Source organism: Homalodisca vitripennis, chromosome 7 (genome assembly GCF_021130785.1).
Source record: "Homalodisca vitripennis isolate AUS2020 chromosome 7, UT_GWSS_2.1, whole genome shotgun sequence".
Classification (NCBI taxonomy): Eukaryota; Metazoa; Arthropoda; class Insecta; order Hemiptera; family Cicadellidae; genus Homalodisca; species Homalodisca vitripennis.
In genome coordinates, this window is record NC_060213.1 from 50,978,554 (window position 1) to 50,999,539 (window position 20,986).

At 34.9% G+C, this 20,986-nt stretch overlaps 1 pseudogene; it reads right to left on the bottom strand.

The window, feature by feature from the left end:
* The window catches only part of LOC124366712, a 32,459-nt pseudogene extending 15,336 nt beyond the window's left edge, over positions 1-17,123 (bottom strand).
* Positions 17,124-20,986: the final 3,863 nt, after the last annotated feature.

Sequence of the window (20,986 nt, forward strand, 5' to 3'; positions counted from 1 at the left end):
ACTAAACACCACACACCACTAAAACAACAACCCCACACACACACAAAACACACACACACACCAATCACGCATACCCCCAAAAAATGCACGCACTACAGTACTCTTTGGGCCCTTTGCAGTAAAAACGTTTTGTACAAACTAACCAAACATCAGACTAACATTGATTGTAATAAAAAAAATATAACAGAAATTTAATACTAAAAAAAAAATATCTAGGTGTAGATTGAGGAAAAATTTCGGGCGAAAAACCCTTCGCCCAGCATCTACTAACCATTTATTGACTAATTTTTTGTACGTACTAATAGTGCAAAAGGGCTTGGGGGTTTTTTTTTAAAATATGGGAAAATTTTTTTAAAAATTTTATGAGCAATTTTAAATGAGATGATGTTGAATTAAAGGCTTTAAAAAATCTAGGAACAAAAATTCTGTTATGAAGTGAAGGGAAAGCGTAAAATGGCTGTGGTTATGTGAATGAAAATTGAAACTCGATGTTGAAAAATGTTTCAAAATTAATGTTCGGATATATAATTGCGAGGGCGTTTTTTAAAAACTTTAAATTTTCAAACAATAAATTTTTGGGTTTGGGTAAGTACGATTTCGCTTCAGAGCTACTTTTATAATAGTTTTTTGAACGACTTCTAAGGGGCAAGGTTATTTTGGAAACACCCCCCCCAAAGCTAAATTACCATACTGAAAAATTGATTGAAAAATAAGCATAGTATTTCGTTTTTTAAAAATCTTTTGTAAGTATATTACGCGATTACAAAAAATAAAGATACATTTACGAAGTTTTTTTTCCCCATGTAAGTTTCGTGTTTTCACCACTTCAAACGATTGTCAAAAACTACACCCAAGTATTTATACTCACCACCCCCATCAATACATTTTACTTAAAAACGCATCCCCTCCTGGCCACCACAAGTATGCAAAAACCCTAGCTTAAAAACAAAAAGGAAACGCCGTCAGCTCGTATAGAAAATTGGCATTTCATTTGGTTTTTTGGGTATATTAACTGTGAGCCCCCACATTGGAAACAAACCCGCGTTGACAGTTTAGGAGACCGCGCTCAAACCCCATCCCTCACTTCCTCCCCGCTTTCACCCTCAAATAAAAAAGCGGGGATCGTCCGCATAAAGAAATATTGTCCTTTAAAAAAAAGTCAATATTTTCCCCAAATTTTTTTAAAAAAAATTTTTAAAAAAAGGGAAAAGGGGGGAAGAGTTTCTTTCCTTGCAAAACCCCCTTTCCCCAAAATTTTTTTTTGGGAAAGCTTGTATGGCCCAAAAAGGAAAAAATTGATACCGATCGGACATTTTCTGAAACCGAATTGATTTTGTACAAGAATATTATTGATGTTTAAATATTTTTCGAGTTGAATTCTGACACATTTTTCCAATAATTTAGATAAAAAAACTAGTTAAAGTTATTGGTCCCGAAGCTAACACATCGATTTTTTGGGCCTCTCTTATAGTTGGGATTACTTTACCCATTTTAAAAGATGCTGGGAAAATTCCCCGTGATATACTATTGTTTATAAAAATGTTAGAAGTGGAAGCTTTAAGAAATTAAAAAACATTTTGATAAGAGTAGCCGGGATTCCATCTTCTCCCGGAGCAGACCGCCTCTAAGGTTTTGTACAACACGAGCAAGGGCATCCTCGGATATCGGCTCCAGCTAAGTAAGAATTCGCCCGAAACCCTCGTCTTAAACGACTTCAGCAGGGGAGGAACGCATGGGTAAGTTGCACCCACCCCAACGTAGTATTCTTTAATGTGTTAGCTACATTATTTATATCATTTGTCTCAATATTAATTTTTTTCCCTCCAGAAAAATGTTCAATAGGGGAAAGGGAAACTTTTTTTTTTTTTCTGTCCAAATTTTAGCAAAATTTTTCCACAAGAGCTTTTATTTTTTTTTTGATTCATTAATTTTATTTCTAAAATACATTTCTTTTTCCAATTTAATATCTTATTTAAGAGATTTCTATATTGGGTTGAAACGGTTTTTAACATTGTATTAAAGGGCTGGCCTTTGAGCTGTTACTCATTTTATCCTAACTGAATTTTTTAATTAGTCCAACGGTAACCCACGGCTTTTGTTGACGTGCTTAGAAAAAATTTGGGGTTTTATTAATTTGGGATTGTAATAGAAATCTTGGGAATATTTAACAAAATTAAGCAGCAGTTTTCACTCGATCTCAAAAAAAGGGGTCCCCAAATTTCTTTTAGAGACAAAACGGCGAACAATATCAAAGTCAATATATGTGTTTTTTAAAAAAGAGATTGTTTTCTTTTTCTTTTAAAATTTAAAAATCTGTTGACTTTGCGAGACAGTAAAAAAGTGTCCGAATTTCCCCTTTTATGACCGCCCCGACTTAACACCGTCCGAGTTTTAATATCCCTAAATATATGATCAATAAACTTTTGGAAAATCCCTAACTCGGTTGGCACATTAATGCAACTAATGAAGCCAGCCCCAACATTACATCAAAATTCGTTGTGACGTGGATGTTGGTTTCAGGAAAATTTTAAACAATTTTATCCCCAAACGCCAGTAAACCCCGATCCTGTCCCTGGTCTAAAGATATACCTCGAGATCACTAATGAAAGAGTAAAGGTCACCGGACGGACCCCGGTAAATGGCGAGCAACGACATCCGCTCCCTGCCAAACGCTTATAGTTTCAAACATGGGGCCCCCGCTCAGATTCACTTCCCATGACTTACTGAAAAACTTTTATTAACGAAAAAAAATCACCCTCATTCGATTTATACTTTCCTTATTTACGAATCTATCATACCCATCCATACTCACATTTAAAAAGCATCATCCCTCCCAAATCCCGTTTAAAAAATTATGTCAAATTTAAAAATTTAGTTGTTTTTTAAAATGATAATTGTCTCAAAAAATTTTTTTTACAGCTAAATATTCAAAACTAAGGATTGTCATCGATTTTTATTTAGTCTTCATTTTCTGAGAAAAATCAAAACTTCAAAAATAATCATAAACAATCATTCACAGCTCTAGAATTTACAATTTATCCATAATTTGCCCATTGCGCAAATGTTATTGTACCCCAGCTCGCCCCCCCCGTCTCTATAATCTATCAGTTTTCCCATACATTTGAAAAAAACTACAACATCATCAAAAAAAACCCAAAAACCAAAATGTTAGCACCTGTAAAAAAACAATATTAATATAACAAAAACTTATATGTGTTGAAACCAAATACCAATATCACTGATAAGTAATAAAAAAAATATTTTTGTTTAATTTAATACATATGAAATAAAATAAAAATATAACAGGGGAATAACGTTTAAGAAGCATTATGATATAGGTACATCTATCTATGCTGCAACTTATTTTTTAAAAAAAATAAAAAAGAAGCACCTTTTACAAATTTATGCAATTAAAACTTTTCAAATATGATTGCAAAAAATTTTAATCAGTATCTTATATTACATGCCACAATGAAATGTAACTAGCACAAACAAAAATAAAAATTGTTTTTAAATATGAATAACTAATTAAATTAAAATTACTTCAGTATAAATTCTCTTGCAGCTTATAATTGTGTGTATATATTAAAAAGACTGACTATAAGAATTTTTAAAAATTTTCCATATATAAAAAAGACATAGACGGAAATTAGACCTAATAAATTAACACCATGACCATCAAAACATTTTATTGTTAACCTTTGGACAGAAAATAGGCTGTAAAAATGGTAAAAAAAAAAAAATTAAAAAATTTAAAAAATTTGAAACTTATAATCTCAATGGCATGAAAATATTTTTTAATTAAAAATTATTTATAAATTAATTATGTTTTCTCGTAAACTTGTTTTTCTTATAATAATAAATAACTAAAAGTAAGATGAGAAAAAACGTTTTATTTAAAAATTATTTTGATATTTTTTTTTTAGCCCGTGTACACATACACAAAATACCGAGTGCATACAACATACTACTCAACCACACACAACACACACACACACACACCACCACACCCACACCACACACACACACACACACCACACACAACACAAAACACACACACGCACACACACAATATATATATACTCACATGCATAACACACATACTTCTACCCCTACGTTTTATAATTTTTTTTAGGTTTGGTATAGTACAATCAATATTTAATTTTGAATGCTGATGCCCTGAGTAATTTATTAATTTAAACGTCGCTGCAAAAATACTTTCTTTTTTCATTTTGTTAAGTCTTTTTTAAAAATTACACATGCAATCCCCAAAAAATTTCTACAAACTATAATGTCAAAAAAAAAATTGTAATAAATGCTGCAAACAAAAATTAACAACAGAAAAAAAAAAGTCTTATTCCCATGTCCTTATCTGTATTTAGGAGTATCTATTTTCTAAAACCTACCTCAAACTCGGGGCAAATTACTGCGTTGTCGGGGGATCCCGCTAACTCCCGGACGTCAAAGGCCCTTCGTCGAGTCCTCACCCCCCTGGCCCGGTGACTCCCGTCTGTCTCACCAACACCTTCCGTCTCTCGACAAGCAAAAGCCACTGTCCATTTTTTCCCAAGGATTGCTTCCCCGTATATTTTATTCTGGGTGTGAGATGACCCAAACTAATCCCGGCGCAGGCGGTAGAGACGGCCAAGTCCGTATTTTTAAATTTCTTTTTTTCTTGGCCGCGAAATCCATTCAGCCTTTGTTGAGCGGGAAACAAAACGGGACGACGATAGGGGGGTGGAAGGACTTCCCCCCGGGTGCCGCAAACGAGGGGGCAATGGATATAGATGTTGTCGTAAGTTGTCAAGCGCGGTGGCCACCGATTTTTCGATTTCGTAAACATTCTCACTTTTTGTGACGGGACACCCATAACTTAACGTTTGGTTTCGCGAGTACTGCTTAAATCGCCATTTGTAACTCCACGTCCCCAAAACCCCCCGAGGGAAAAGGGGTTCATTTTTTTTCGGAGTTTTAACACTTCCGCTTTAAGTTCAAAACTTTTCCCCCTCTAAAGAGAAAGTCTCTTATGGAATTCGTCAACAGAGCCGTAAAAAGTTAGACGCGTTCAATCGCGCTAAAAACCCTCTTATTTGGCTTGGTTACGCAATTTCTTTTGTATTGCCCCAAAAAATGTCAGAAATATTTGATCGACCCAGTCCGACTTATGATTGCAATGGGATGAACCTGCGAACAATCGTCACACTTCCCGAGGCCAGATTTGGGCCGACATAGATGCAACTTTGCCAAATTTCCAAGCACAACATTTCATGAAAACGAGACCGCACTCCCCACACTTTGCTTTCATCTTTAGCAATGGATATGCTCGGCTACATTTACCGCAATTCAATTAAAAATGTATTAATTGTAAATTACTTAAAATTTTACATAAAAAAAACTAAAAAATAACGGAAGCCTGATTTAAAAAGTAATTTTAATCCAAAAATAACTTTAGTCCAAACTAAAAATAAAATTCATCAAAAACTAACGAAAATTCCACACAAAAAAAAATAAAGTTTATGACCAGTTTTAAGGATAATTATTTAAAAAAAGGTACCCCAAGGATAAGTACCGCACTGGGCAAGACGGGGGGAGGCCCACAGATTGACAATCACGAGCGGGTTATCTGTACACCGTCCCCATGGCGACTGATAAGAACTGGAACGTTGAAATGAGTTTCTACTTCACTTGTTTTACGATCATCAGTGAAAAGGAGGGATGTTTCACCTTGTGTAGGCGCTTAACTTCTATGAAAGTAGTTATAAGTACGGGGTTTTTTATTAGCCCTGTTGGGTTTAAATAATCCCCAAAGATCCCCCCCCCCCCCCACCCCCCCCCCCCCCCACCCCCCCCCCCCCCCACCCCCCCCCCCCCCCACCCCCCCCCCCCCCCACCCCCCCCCCCCCCCACCCCCAAAAAAAAAAACAAAACAAAACAAAGTAGACATGCCTAATGACATGGTGCAGATTACAATCTTTACTTATATAATATTTATAAATACTCCTGCACTACGGGCAAAAATATTCAATTCAATCCAAGATTAATAGTTCTTTTTACTTGTGTTGATTTATATATTATTCTGAATGAGAGAAACGGGGATGGCTACAAATAGTTAGATTATTGCTGTATGATCAGGTGACCGCCCATATTGTCCCTAATTGGTCGAAACAATTACAACCTAGCCCCGCTACCGGTATAATTGGGTACGGGAGGAGCTGTGTGAGCCATAGTGATCCTTGATAGAAGTCTCTCCAGTTTGCTCGTCAATTGCCCACCCTCTCAAAATAATTCACGATCTGATTTTGCCTCATAATCGAACACGTGCTTTGTTGCTCCTCCTCGTCACACGTTTAAAATGTAGTAGTGTAGGGAACGCTGGGATCAAGACTGATGGATCAAACGAAGCATTCGACTGGGTGAGTCATCCACACCTTTTGGATTGTCTGAGGGACCTTGGGTTGGATAGCATGTCATTTACAGTGGTTCTTATCTATCTCAAAGAGAGCAGTATGCCCAGGTCGAAGGCACCCGTTAATTCCTATTTCGTTATATTTATTATATACATATATAAACATATATATCTAAAACCTAATAAACCTTACTCATTTTACTTTAAAATACTGCTCTAGTGATTTCTTAATTATCTTTTTTTTAATAGAGTAATTTTTTAATTTCAGTAGGTGTAAAACGTAAATTATATGGAAAATATATAAGTGATTACTAACCTAAAAGGTAATATACATGATAGTTTTAAGCCTAGTTTATATAAAAATGTTCTTTGAGAAATACGCCCCCCCGACAATTTTTGACAGTATAAAACATAGAATTGGGAAATGGTAAATTTTTTTTATGATTAATTGGTGCTCATTAATGGTGTGAGGATTTGTCTCAATTTGTTGTGTATTTTGTTTTTATTAGTATTTGGGTATACTGATTGTTTTAAAATCAATAATCTCTATGGAGAAAACATTACATACAAAAATGTTTTAAGGATAAAACTACTGATTGTACCAATATATATTAGGTAGTTTAAATTATTAAAAACTAGATATTATGAACATAAAATATACAATATGAAATCTATAAATCTTAAAGTCCACAAAAATTAAAAGGCTTCTGATTTAAGAAGTTAACTATTGTCAAAGTTTACCTTCCCCTGTGGGATTCCATACGAGAAGCAGTGTTTGACAGTGTCGCCGAAGAGACAGTAAGCGCGGCATGGTGGTGGTACCTTACGATGCCGGCGACACAAAGGTCCAGTGTTGAGTCCCACCCGGACTTCCAGGGACTCATGAGGTCGGTGAGGAATCCGGAAGTGTTCCAGACTAAACAAACAGGTCCAGTGACATCGTGGCAACCTCTGCAGCGTGCTTGTTGCCCTGGAACAGTAACTTAAGGGGAAACACCTCATTTATAAGTGTTTATTTACTATAGTAACTTTTTAGATTTAATGTATTTGTATATCCGACTCAATCTACTTTCATTCTGAAAACTATATTCCGATCCAAAGAATCTTATTTGGGTGACAATTTTTAAGCTATATTCCTCCTATACGAGTCTATTACAGTGGAAAACAATGCCCAGTAAACGTTATCAATCAGTAGTTTATTTTTAAGTAGGTTTAATAGAATTTGGCCTATTTGCAATCACACTTATGTGGCATTTTTTTATTTTCTCAGATTATTAGCCTAAATAAAAAAACCACCATAATCGAAAATTTTTAATACTCTGTTTTCAAATCTTATGCACACTGAAAGGATCCTGGAAACTATAAGAAGTACAGCAAAGATTAAATATCATACCAACACAAGACCTTGTAAACCAATGTGGATAAGTTTAGTTATTGGTTGCGTCGTTAGCTTGCTGCGCTCAATAAGCTGTTACAGGTATCTTATTTAGTCTTTATAATATAAAACTCTAAAAAATATAATTTTTCCAATGAAACCTTCATTATATTTCTTCTAGTTCTTAAATATTACAATAATAACAATTTTTAAGACAAACAAGTAAGAGGTGTAGGGTTCGGATCAATTAAAAAAACCAACGAATTATCTGTTTACTTAATGAAACAAAATTCAATTTGTAACTAATTTCGTAAATATCACTCATTTTGTACTACGCGGTTTTCGTCAAACGATTCATAAATATTCGTTTTGTTTATCATTGTTTGGAGGAAATTTTTATTCTACTGTTCGGAGGTTGTTACAACTAACTGGCATTTCGCTGCGCATACTGTTGGTATCAGATGTTTAGTGAAAAATAAGTTATCTGACAAGGCTAGTTTACAAGATACTGATTAGCTCAATATCAGTTTAATTTTTAATTGTTTCACATTTTATAATCTTATAAAAATATAAAAAGAATCACAAAAATAATAATTAAATAACCTAATTAAATTTGTAACACAAATTATACTACTCAAAATAAAAAAGCCGTTGGCCGCACGTCCATCGTCTTGAATAATATTTTTAGACTTAGATTTTTTCTGGATGAGATCAGTACAGAGATAGAGGACCTCAAGATTTCTAGTCATTTAGTCCAGAAAGTAAAACTAAGAAATTACCAGGATTTATCAGCAAAATCCAAATAGTTTACTATCCTTTCAAGCCAAAAACAAATTTTTTTTGTTGCTTTGCATTTTTCGCGTTTAGTAAAAATGTAAAACTTAAAGGATATCTTATTTCACGAGACGAGGTTGTAAGTTTAAGTAGAATCTTCTCTGACTCTTAAACCTGGGGACCAACGGTTTAAAGATGACTTCCGAACCACCGCTATTGGCCAGTTAGTCTGGCTGTGCGTAAGAAAAGGATCCCTTAGCCGTCACCCATCCAAGCAGCAGCCACTTTTGACTCAGCTGTCTTACAATATCCATCGTACACGCTACAAACCGTTCTTCGCAAACGGCTTAGTATGTGGATAAAGATTTCTTCCTTTTTTATTTTCATACCGTTCCATAAAATTCCTCAATATAGTTTTAAACATTACACGATTTAAAAGTGGTAATGTTGTTTGAATCAGGATAGGTCGAAGCCTCTGTCCTACTTCTGATTTCAGTATCAAACAATATGGTATAGATCGGTTAAATGTGTTGTTGTATCAACAAAATAATATTAGGTGACATATCAACAGAACAGAGAGGACACTGTCAATCCCCTAATTCAATCATTCACTAAATAATGATGCACCGCTTTTGTTTTTCCATTGTTGACCATTTAGGAATCATTACAATACACGCACGTACCATTCTTCTGCGGCAGCCCGCTGACAACCATGTAGGAGTCTCCGATGGTCTCCACCTTGTAGACGTCGTACTTTTGGATGCGGGAGTCAAAAAGGCGGTACAGATTGTTGAGCATTGTTGACCACCTCCATAGGGGAGCTCTTGGCAGAGATCCTCGTGAAGCCTACTATGTCACTGAAGTACACCGTCACACTCTCGAAGTTCTCAGCTACAACCTGCACCAGCCAGGCATGACTAGTGGAACAAAGTTTTAAGGTTGATCTCCATAAGGAAACATTCTTATTATAGTGCTATCATTCATATAAGATATCTACTTTAAAAATGAATAATGATAATACTGTAGAATATACATCGACAATAATTTTGTATACTACAGAAAAACATACGAGAATATAAATTTCCTCTCTAATATTTAAACATTTTCCCAATTAAATATCACAAGTTTAAAATATAGATTTCAAAATAATTTTCTACAATTATTGAAATATTTGAAGGTCGCATTATTCAACAGTGCAAGGAAAACTTTCAGTTAGACCCCTAAAAACTCAAAGATGGAAGAAATATTTCTCAAATAATTAAATTAGAAAATTTATTTTAAACACAAAATTTTTAACGTAATAATATATTTTTAATATAATGAATATATTAATGTGTATATTTAAAATTTTTCTGAGAATAAACTATTTAATTTAGTTTGAATCATAATGGCGACTTTTAACAGGTTTCTTTAAACAAAGGGCGCTACTTTTACAAGCTATGATGATAGATGCAGCCATCTTAAGTTTTGTAATTCTGAGTTTTTTCTGATTTTTTTAAGGTTCTGTGGTACACTATTTTGAACTGCTCTATTCTTAGGAATAAAACTGTGAAATATATTTTAAGATAACTTTGTTTGTAATGGGATGATTACCTTCTAAGACTGTCGATTACTCTGGGAATTATTATTCCAGTTCGTTTGCCGGAATAAAGTGTAATATATACTCCTGAGAACAAAATAGTTAAAATTGTGGTCAAATGTCTCCCTTACGCTTTGAAAATTCTATCCAATTTGGAAGTGGCGGATGTGAAAATAGTCGCCGCTATTATTATAGCTCCTAAACGTTGCGCTTCAACTCAAGGATAACAAAGACCAGACGCTATTATGATTATTTTGACAGTTTGAAATTTATGGGGTATATCAAATCTTTTGTCATAACCCGCATAATGGACGCAGTAAAGTCTTGTGTACTTATTCTTATATAGTGAATTACAAAAAATGGCAACTCACTTACTTGCTTGTGTTGCTTCAGTTGCCGTATAACAGGCAGGGGCAGCATCTGGCTGAGAAGACAGTCGCTCTTCCGCTTCTCCGTTCGCAGTTGGACGGTGCGGCGGACCAGGGTGTTGGCATACGTCTGTATAGTGTGGGTAGCGTGAACCACCAACAAGACGATAATCACAGACACCAGGAGGATCACAGAGAGGAGGAGGGAAACCGTCAGCGTCCGGTCCCGAAAACTGGCGGAACGCCACTTGGACACCTGCAGGCTAGAGAACAGAGTATCAGTGTTGTGTTGGGTGGTCTGCAATACTAGGATACTATAAATAAAGCGTCACAAAGTTCACTACGAATAAAGTTATGATAATTGCCAAATTCTCTTTGATGGAATACCTCTTAGACCTAAGCTAGCGGCAGTTTGTAATATTAGAGTACGTTTGGGTGCACCAACAGAAGCACTATGGTGATCATTTTAATAAGATTAAATATTGGTCAGTGTCCAATCCCGGTATCTGATGGCGTACCACTTGGATATATTCTAGTTGAAGATCAAAATATTAGCTAAGAATTTTATGGCTTAGGTGGTATTCAATACCAAAGTACCAAGTATGAGACCGGGGTTTTGAACAGCATGCAAGCTTCAACAGGATTAGCAAGAGCATTACAGGCTATTGCCCAGTCCCCGTCTCCAATGAGGCACCACTAGGTTAAATTTTAGCACGCAATCAGAATATATACTACGTTTGTATTGTATGGGTATTAACATGAGGAGTATGATGGCAAAAGCTTCAACTGAACCACCTATGTTTACTTATACTCTAAGTATCTGGGTACGTGCCACTTTCATTTACTGACATTGAACAAAACTTCGTTAACAATGTACGAATTTAATGTCGCTCAATAAATAGGTTTAAGCTGATACTCAAGGTTACTAAGATGTTCTTCATACCATGTTATTGGTTCTTCTTATGGAAGAAATAAATGTGTAATGGCACCCATAAGGATGCTCGCTGTGTTATCGTTTTTGTTGGGGGAATTAGACAATCCATCAAATAGCCCATAAGAATTTGCAAGTAAATAGTAAGAATTCAAAATATACCCTTGCTTCTGAAAATTCCATGTGGAAGTTTTCCTCGAGCCACTGCAACCATAATATGCCACTATGTTAAGGGAATCAATTTCGAGTGTACTTTAAAGTTGTTGGAAAATGTTCTTGAGATCTGTCAAGATATTCGACAGGGTTAAGTTCTCGGGCCTATTTTCCCCCTTTATAAATTACCTATCTTTATCGCTCAATGTATATGACTCAAAAGTCTCCTTATTTGAAGATTTATTCCTCCCAATTTATGTAAAATATCAGCTGGAACTTGAAATGAAATCCATTATAGAGCCTAATTCACTTGTTCAATGGTTTTAGCAAACTCAGTTGTTACTAGATATAAATAAACCATGTACGACTGATAATAAAATAAGTGACATCAATGTTCAAAAGGAACTTGCCATTGGTGATCTGCAATTCTGTAATTTTCTCTTATTCACATAAAAAGTTCTTAAACGTGTAGGTATCGATAACAACATGAAGTTAAACAACATAAAGTTATAGAATCTCTATTTTACGACAGTTGCCAAAATCTTTAAATCCTGACTTTATATTAACTGCTTATTGTGGTTAACTATACCCTTTCGTGCTTACAAAGATCCTATTAGGGATATAAAACACAATTCATTTTATTTTAAAGCTCAAAAAACTGCTATAACCTACTAGTTCTTCTTGCAGACCTCTATTTATGGATGGTAAAATTCGTACACTACCTTCCATTTATATTTTAACTACGTTTTAGTTTTTCGAAATAAATACAAAATATCCGAATATAAGCTTATGTATCATGTGTTTCTGACTACTATTCCTGTACACATAGAATTTGTCAAGAACCACATTGTGTTCAATGCAACTATTTAACGTAATCGCTTATAAGAAATTATGAAAAGAATGTTATACAAATAAAATGCCTGCTAGAACTAGAATACACTCATTCTTTGCATAGGGGTAAGTAGAAGGGTAAGTAAATACACTAAAAACGGAAATTTATAAAACTATACAATACGTTTTGTTTCAAATAAAAAGAACATAGAATTACTTTTATTGATAAATTATTACAGAGATTTTGCGTTAGTTATGATGATATGAATAAAATCAGTAACACATTTCTACGATATTTATAATTGATCCCATTCTCGTAAATATTTGAAATTTTATTTAATTATATAGTGCAGATGTATAATTTTTAGTTAATACTGATTCAGGGTGAAATAAACTATTTTAAGATATTTATTAAAGGAACTAAGATGTACAACTACACAACCTGGCTTATATTAAAGTCGAGAGAGGGTTGTTGTATAAGAAGTAAATTGATCGTCAGCCATGTAATTTTTGAGGGAGGACGAGATGAACGGCGTCCAATGGTTTTAATTGTGCAAACCTTGGAGCAACATAATTTGAGAAAACATTTATCATTATCAATCTCAATCCATTATTGTCATCACCATGAGCCTCATTATCTTCACAGATTTTTATTTTTCAACTTACCTAATGTTAGCTATGAGATGGTTCTGGTAGTTTTTTATTAGGTTCACAAACTCGGTCGTATTCTCTAAAATACGAATTGCTTCTTCAAAATCTGATCTGTCCATTTGCGAGTTTAGCGATGATCTGGAAAAGCACAAGGTTCTCTTAAGAACAGTCTTGTAAATAATCACTAAACAACTTATCATAGCAAGTGAATTAGATATGATTGAATCACGATGTTAATATAGATTTCTAAATACTCTCGTACGAACAATAACACTTACTTGTTGCTCGCGATCTGCTGGGTGGAGTAGAATCTGACGTACATCTGGTAGAAGTCTGGGTCAAAATGGCAGAAGAGCCTGGCAGAGAACAGATATTGTCTGGCTGCTGTGTCGTGTTTAGAGTGGCCTGGTGCGAGGCTAGAGACCTGATGGAGGGCCATCAGCAGGATATGTTCCGAGGCTATCATCATGTTGTGGTACGTCATCAGAGTCCTGCAGACACATTCACTACTTCAATAGATCAAACTTAGTACAAAACATCTATATTCAATGCAATAAATAGTGGTTGAAATCCTTATTTTAATATTAAGATATTATGCATTCACAAGGAGAGAGGAACTAAAAATTTAAAAAGGTTAGGCCACCATATACACCGATGTTTTGTAAAGTTCCTTGACAATGTTAGGTTGGCAGAAAATTTATATAACTAAAATGTTTCAAAAGCGACGAACCAGTTGATAATCGAAACCACCATGTTAAACATAGTCAGGCATTCCTATAAATGTTGGATCAGCCAAATTTGGGTGTTGTGAAGATTTTTATATTTTTTGTGTGTATTATTTTCAAAGGTATCTCACGAGGAAGACCGCTTTTTAATCAGGCAAACTGTAACTATGCTAAAGCTAAAAGCGTTGAAGATAAAAATGGTAAATCCTTACAGTATTTAAATGAATTATTGTCTTTGCTTTAGCAAAGAAGATAGACTTGAAACTTTCCATGAAGTTTTCCAAATCAATATAAGATACCTATTCCCTTTGAGTGACATGCATCGTCATGAAACTCGATATTACTTGTATATAAATTTAGGTTCATGTAAATGTTATGATGTATATATTATTGTGATATCATGCAGACACATTGAAATTTAGATAGACAAATAAACAGAAAGGAAATTATTCAGAACTCGACAGATATGCTTCGCTAACACTCAGCCAACTATAATAACTTACAATTGGCTAAAATTCACGTCAGGCGAAAAAGTTTAATAGCGAGGGGTGAGCCCAGTCTGCAGTCTTTGAGTTAACGATGGAAGTTTACCAGAGTATTAAGATTGTTTCACTCACGAGCCTTGCCAAAAGTTAAAGCCAGTTTTAATGAACACTGGTAGCAATATGTTGGGGATTATGAAATTTAGTTCCTAAATTACCCCCTCGGCTTCTTGTACAGGTTAATTGTTTGTTATTGATCGTGAAATTGGCCGGCACGTGAGTTAGCCCGATGGACGCCAATTAAAATTATATTTAAAACTGATTAGTCAAAAAATTTTTATACTAGCGACTTATAAACTGAAAATTTAGGAGTAGTCAATTGAGGAATGTTTTTAATTTGCCAGGTTCCAAAAAATGTTTCAGGAACTTTAAAGAAATTATAACATCTTGCAAATCCTGCAACCAAGCACTTCTTCGATTTTAAATCAGAGGAGGTTATAGCGCTCGAAGTTTGAAGAGGACGTGTGTATTCACAGTACACTTGTAATTTCTGCTTTAATTCATCTCATATTTTGTAGAATAAATCACATTAGTTTACAGTACACTAAAGAAATAAATAAAATAGATACAAAGCTCGTATAATTTGGAGTTGACTCCCAAATAGAACCAGATAAATGTTGTAAACCATTCCATGTAATCTTTTCTTTTATTACTGTATATTAAAAGCCATTTATCATTTGAAGGGATCAGTTGGAAAATGTTAAAATTAATAACTGAGTGTCATTAGTGTGATGAAATCGATGACTTATTTTATCCTTTTAACATAATTTTTTGAAAGCAATTAAGTTGAAAATTTAAATTACACTACGAGGATTTATAAGCATTTCACGTTGGTAATTTGTATAACATTTTTAACGATGCCTAAATAAGGACAGTTGAAAATAATAATGTGTATTTTTATAGTTATTGCTTTAGGGAGTAACGTGATTTTTTTTTATTATTTCATTTAAGAAATATATCTGTTTAAAATAATGTTTTCTTTTGGACATTAGATTTAAAAAAAAAATATCCCTCCATGTCATATATATCTATCTCCATCAGCTTTTTCATGAAATGGCCGATTATGAAATTCCACTAATTTCTGCTTTAAATTTTTACTCCTCAAGGAGTAATAAAAGTTCTAAATTTGTTTCTTGTTTTAAGAAATGGTATATATGAATGTGGCAAATATGTTCCTTTAAAAAATAAAAATAAAACACCCTTTAAACCAAAACCAATTGCTCCACTTTAAGATGTAAGTAGAGCACTTCTGTTTTGATGAGTTTGATGTAAAGTGTTTACAGTAAAATAATTTTTGGGTTCACCAACAATGACTGATGGATGATAATGCAGTTCTCGACTTACCTCCAGACCTGGGTAGTTCCCGAGTTGCTTCTGATCAATTCTGACATCCGCTCCAATATTACAGAGTTGATGCCGGTTAATATACTTGAGTTACTCACATCTGTGTGGTTCTCGCTCCCCCTGAAAAGACATGGATCGATAATTGTTCATAGTATTTGAACACTAATGAAGAAATTGTACTGAAATGAAAATTTAAAATCTCAATTTTAAACTACAATTTTTATAAATACGTGTTATTCATTGATGGAGTGTCTTTCAATGTTTGAATAGATTCTCGTTACCTCTCATTTTAATTTTTATTTGTTATTTTCCTAATAGTACATTCTGTATATTTGTTTATGTTTTACTCAGTTTCTTACTTTCATTTTAATCGTACATGTTCCGCACTTTCCTCAATATTCATACGTATTTGTTCTTTTTACAACATGTGTTATCCAATGGCTATAAATGTTAGTTCCTTTAATATTCCTTCATATAATTAGTTGAATCAATCGATCATACCCATTATCATAAATGATACTCTTGTAATACTGCCAATTTGGCAGACAGCTAACTACTATACCATCAAGGACTGTGTTTGTAACACTTCGATATATTGTTTTAAATTCCTTAATATAGCAATTGTTTCTACTTCAGAGACTCAACATATGATACTTAAGCGTGGCAGAATTAATGAAAATTCCACTATAAAGGATATAAAATACCTTTATCATTAACATTTTTATATCTATATACTGTGTTGCACAATGTAGTAATTTAATAGCAACTGCGTATCGTCTTGAAACTTGCAAATTTGAATCATTTATAAGTTAGCGTATTTATTAAATAATATTTAAATAAGTATTGTCGTTTCCCTAACTTGTATTATACATGTAGTTATTGTAATCAATTGTAGCAATGGCTGCTACCGTTGGATATAAATAAATAAATACTTGCGTCTACAAACGGAGATTTCAACAAAATAACAGGTACTTAAAAGGTTAAACCTATTTCAAAGGTTTACCAAACACTCCTGTGGTAAGTGATGCTTATTTTACAGATAATAAAGTTTGCTGATTACTTTAGAAAAATTGCTCTTTGAGTTTAAAGGTATTTTAAGATGCCCTCGACGCACAGAGTGAAACAGATATTATACGTACCGATTAAAGTTGTTGTGCACTTTTTTGAAGTGATTAATTCTAATGCCAAGCAATGGATGTACGTTATGCAAGGGAAAAAACTTTCGTTTCGCGTTTCGGAACGTAACGTCACGCATTTTCGCTCTGTAGCCGCTAGGGAGGGGACTATCACGGCCATTGTTCTGCCAGGGAGGGCGTTTCTCCGAACAGTAGCTATCCTGGCGAGCGAGTGACAGGCCACTGTCACTCCTTGTTGAAGTAACTAAATTTTTGGCTATGGTTTTACATTTTGGACGGAGATTAAATTTTCGCTTCGCGTCAAACATGGTTAGGTTTCCCACGTGTTTTCAACGTAGAATGAGAGCTATACCAAAATGTGAACAAACCTTTACATGAACATCCGACCTGAACTAACAAAAGTTGAAGTTGATGAAAAATGTGTTAAGATAGATTAAAAGGGAAACATAAACCACAATAGAATACAACATTTAATAAAATAAGGAAAATAACGAAACGCTTCTCTAATCTAGTAGTGTTTACAATGATTTGTTTTCTAACTATTGGATCTGTTAACTCATTCTATTATAAACCTAAATTTCCGAAATATCAATGTCTTGATTTATCACAATGTTATAGAGTTTTTCAGGTTACATTGCTAATAATAAGAAGAAGATTAGCTTAAGTAAGCTTAAAATTGAGCTGCAATTTAAAAGCTGTAAAAATTTACAAAATCAATTCAAAATCCTCTATTAGTAGTTATGTTGAATATAACACACACACAAAATCCCACGCTAATTAATTATTGCAAAAAGACTATGTAATTTGATGCACAATTCTGGTTTGAATAAATATACTAATTACTCATTTATTGATTGATTAATTCATCGTAAAATAGATGAAATTCATCATTAAATAACAGTATTTAAGCTCATTGCCTTCTAAATTGAATTTTATCACGGTTAATATTAATTCCTCTTCCAGCTAGTTCACTATTAGAGTCGTCCTGCCGAGGTTTAAAAAATGGATTAAAAATAAATTGATTAGATCTTTTCTAGCTAACAAAGCCGTAGTGTAATTTAATAATTGAGAAAAGATTATTGTTATAATCCTTACTCAATTATTTCGGGCATTACCTTAATTCACATAAAAAATCTATTACCTAAACACTTATTTTAATTCAAATTTTGATGAAAAACTGCCTTAAAATCACAACTGTGCAGGACGGCGATTCAAGTCAGTAATCAACAAGGGCTTTATGATATTTTCAACAAATGATCACAAAGACCGCCAAGTCTGTCAGTGCGACACAGATACTGCTGTAATGACCTGTCAGGCTCCAGATGGCTTGCAGTCCTATCTCGTCCTACAATCAACAATGTTCCCTCGGGTCTCTTACTGCACAAGTCTGTCAGTGTGACACAGATACTGCTGTAATGACCTGTCAGTCTCCAGATGGCTTACAGTCCTATCTCGTCCTACAATCAACAATGTTCCCTCGGGTCTCTTACTGCACAAGTCTGTCAGTGTGACACAGATACTGCTGTAATGACCTGTCAGTCTCCAGATGGCTTACAGTCCTATCTCGTCCTACAATCAACAATGTTCCCTCGAGTCTCTTACTGCACAAGTCTGTCAGTGTGACACAGATACTGCTGTAATGACCTGTCAGTCTCCAGATGGCTTACAGTCCTATCTCGTCCTACAATCAACAATGTTCCCTCGGGTCTCTTACTGCACAAGTCTGTCAGTGTGACACAGATACTGCTGTAATGACCTGTCAGTCTCCAGATGGCTTACTCGTCCTACAATCAACAATGTTCCCTCGAGTCTCTTACTGCACAAGTCTGTCAGTGCGACACAGATACTGCTGTAATGACCTGTCAGTCTCCAGATGGCTTACTCGTCCTACAATCAACAATGTTCCCTCGAGTCTCTTACTGCACAAGTCTGTCAGTGTGACACAGATACTGCTGTAATGATGACCTGTCAGTCTCCAGATGGCTTACTCGTCCTACAATCAACAATGTTCCCTCGAGTCTCTTACTGCACAAGTCTGTCAGTGCGACACAAATACTGCTGTAATGACCTGTCAGTCTCCAGATGGCTTACAGTCCTATCTCGTCCTACAATCAACAATGTTCCCTCGAGTCTCTTACTGCACAAGTCTGTCAGTGTGACACAGATACTGCTGTAATGACCTGTAAGGCTCCAGATGGCTTGCAGTCCTATCTCGTCCTACAATCAACAATGTTCCCTCGAGTCTCTTACTGCACAAGTCTGTCAGTGTGACACAGATACTGCTGTAATGACCTGTCAGTCTCCAGATGGCTTACTCGTCCTACAATCAACAATGTTCCCTCGAGTCTCTTACTGCACAAGTCTGTCAGTGTGACACAGATACTGCTGTAATGACCTGTAAGGCTCCAGATGGCTTACAGTCCTATCTCGTCCTACAATCAACAATGTTCCCTCGAGTCTCTTACTGCACAAGTCTGTCAGTGTGACACAGATACTGCTGTAATGACCTGTAAGGCTCCAGATGGCTTACAGTCCTATCTCGTCCTACAATCAACAATGTTCCCTCGAGTCTCTTACTGCACAAGTCGTCTGCACAAGTTTTTTGCATGTAGATCCCAGATATTATTGTGTTTAAACGTAGGAAACAACCCATTCATGCTCAGTATTGTGGTAGCATTGAGACTGAGCATTGCACTTTGGTACCTAATGTCATAATGATACTATATATAATAATATACATAATACATAATAATAATCACCAGATAACCTTAAACAATCTGACGTAAATGAATTCAAATATGTTCAAATTTGTTTCATGAACAAACCAAGACAAATATGGTAGTTTATCTAGAATAAATTGCAATCCTGTTATTAAATTACACCGATAAGATAATTTCCCAAACACTCACAAGATATATTTATATATAGAGAAAACAAATCAATAACCCTCCCCTTTAGTATACCTTTGATATCAGGAATAAAAAAAAATTAATTACCGTTGTCAAGTATAAAACTGTTAATAAAAGTGTGTTTGAGAAGGTAACTTTAAACCTTTAATAGGTAACTGTAAAGTAATATCATATATGACACTACTAGTAGTGTAACTAATCGATTATTTATCCAAGTCGAAAACATTGACTCAGATCTTTGATTAATAAACTGTAATGATTAAAATTTGATTATTAGATTAGATACTTGTTTGAGATCTTATGCAGTAATTGGAATTTGGATAATTTCGCCATTATTATCTCTACATTCAGAATCAAACTCAAAAGTCACAAATGTATGTTAACTCGTCTGTATAAATATACTAAAAAACAGGTTCTAACACTTTTTGTTCCTCAATTTATACCTTCTAAAATTAAATATTTTGGTAATTTACGGTTAAACATATTCATTTAGAGTTTTCAAAGGTCAAAGGTTTAAGAAACTTCTAATTTTCACTATAGAAAATTGTTTTTACACACGAGAAATATTTGTAAAATTATATGACGGATAATGGAAAAAAACACCGATGTTTAGTATAAAATAAGTTATTAATTTGTCTACTAATTAACACAATAAATTAAGATATGGGTCAGGATGGCATGGATAGAAGCCTCAGGTGTACACAGCTGCTGCTACTGACAGCTCGTTACATAGCGGCTTGTCAACTCCCCCACTGCTGAGGAAGGGGATGAGTGTAACTCGGTATGACAAGGATAGAAGCCTCAGGTGTACACAGCTGCTGCTACTGACAGCTCGTTACGTAGCGGCTTGTCAACTCCCCCACTGCTGAGGAAGGGGATGAGTGTAACTCGGTATGACAAGGACAGAAGCCTCAGGTGTACACAGCTGCTGCTACCGACAGCTCGTTACGTAGAGGCTTGTCAACTCCCCCACTGCTGAGGAAGGGGATGAGTGTAACTCGGTATGACAAGGATAGAAGCCTCAGGTGTACACAGCTGCTGCTACTGACAGCTCGTTACGTAGCGGCTTGTCAACCCACTGATGAGGAAGGGGATGAGTGTAACTCGGTATGACAAGGATAGAAGTTCAGGTGTAATGAGCTGCTGCTACTGACAAGTTAGGTGTCAACTACGATGTGGTATTACTGAGCTTCAAGCATCTTTTTTTCTTGATATGCCCAGTACAGACAGGAAGTCGGATAATCATACAGGAAAGACAATAC